This window comes from Gossypium hirsutum, chromosome D08 (genome assembly GCF_007990345.1).
Source record: "Gossypium hirsutum isolate 1008001.06 chromosome D08, Gossypium_hirsutum_v2.1, whole genome shotgun sequence".
Taxonomy (NCBI): domain Eukaryota; kingdom Viridiplantae; phylum Streptophyta; class Magnoliopsida; order Malvales; family Malvaceae; genus Gossypium; species Gossypium hirsutum.
The window spans coordinates 30992144-30994056 of record NC_053444.1 but is presented as its reverse complement, the minus strand read 5'-3'; positions in this window follow the sequence as shown (position 1 = coordinate 30994056).

Genomic DNA, 1913 nt, shown 5'->3' with positions numbered 1-1913 from the left:
TGATCAACAATAACCTAGATGGCATCTTTCTTCCGTGGAGACAATGATAATCCAAACACGAAGTCCATAGTAACCCGTTCCTATTTCCATTATAGAATCATAATTGGTTGTAACAATCCTGAAGGTACCTGATGCTTGACTTTGAGTTGTTGATAAATTAGACATTTCGATACAAATTTAGAAATCTCATGCTTCATACCTGGCCACCAGTACATTTGTTTCAACTCACCATACATTTTATTACTACTCGGATGAATTGAATGCTAATACAATCCCGAGAATGCTAAAAATGTCGATACTTAATTTTTACTAGCTCTGATACCAAATGATGCGAATTGGCTCGGTGAGTTGAGTCGAGTCATTGATGTGCCTGATCGTAAAATTAAGTAAGACTTGGATGGTTTAAAGTAGGCTGATTCGAAAGATGGAAATAGGTTCACAAAGGTTTATATTTTGAAAGAAGTTAGTTTAAACAGCGGAATAAATAAAGATAAGAAAGATGGATGGATGGGATAGTGAACTCAAAACTAGAATGAACCCGTAAAAAGGTTAGACCCCGATTCTTAAACATTTTAAGGTGATTGGCAGAAAGCTGGATAGAATCGAGACCCGCTATCTAGGGAGATAGGAACCTACGGTATAGGTCAACGCCACACTTATAAAAGTGTTAAGTTTGAAAGAAAGACGAGATTGACACCACAAGAGTTGTCTTGATAAGTCAATTTAGTATAAAGAGAACAATGAGAGTTTGAACACTCAAAAAGTAATATGATATTAATCAAATGATCAAAAAAAATTCCTTTACAATGAAAATGAACAACTATTTATAGTGTTCAGCTAGGTAGCCGAATGGCCTAAGCAAAGATTTAATATCTAAGTAATTAATTAGGCTAGAAAATGCTAGAAAATTCTAGAAATAAAACACTAAATTGCTGGAGCTAAATTTAGCTGAATTTAAAGCTCAAGGGATGGTTTCTAGAAGAGAAAATGCACTTGGAGAAGTTGCAAGGTACATGGCAGCAACTAGGTTCAGCCAATTGAGCTTAAATGAGCTCATTAAAATGCAAGTCTTGGCTGAAAAGATACCAGCAGTAAAGGAGGACGTGAACGGCCTTGAAGGTGTGAAAAATGAGCTGGAAAAGTCTTTGGAAGTGTGAACAATGACCAGCAAAATGGGCCTTGGTGTAAACTCCAAATGTGAACGCATAGGTGCTGTTTTGGGGAGTGGATCGGCCAGCTTTTGGGAAGTGAAATTGGCTGCTCTCCTTGGCTGAATAAGCACCTTGAATCATCATAGAATAGGCCATATCCATGAATCCAGCCATCCATGTATCCAGCCATTCATGTATGCTCCCATACGTTGTATTGAACCATGCATGCAGTTGGACTTTAGTGCTCCTTTATGCATTTGGCCATCCTACGAGAAAGGCATGAACTAAATTAAGTTCAGATGTATGTTCAGCTGAACTAAATGGCATTAAGACAAATTAAACACTAATTATCATACTAACTAAATTAAGACAAATTAATTATAGTCCAGCCACCTAATTAAATTTAGCTAACAAAAACAGAATTAAAACATGTAATAAGCTGGACATATTAAAAACGACAGTAGCAAGACAAATTAATTAGATGTAATGAGCTGAACAAAATTATGATATGTACTAATTAGGACATATTAAAAACATGTATTAACACACATAATTAAAATGTCCAGATTTAAACAAATTAAATACTTAATAATTATGGAGCTGTATCAACTAATTAAACTAACTCAATTTATTTCAGCAACTTAAATGCATGAAATTAAATAAATTAAAATCAAACTCAATGAGCTAGAATCAATTCGAATTGAGCTCCATTAGACGGGTCGAGCTAAGAACAAACTGGGAAAACTAAGATTGAGCTCAATG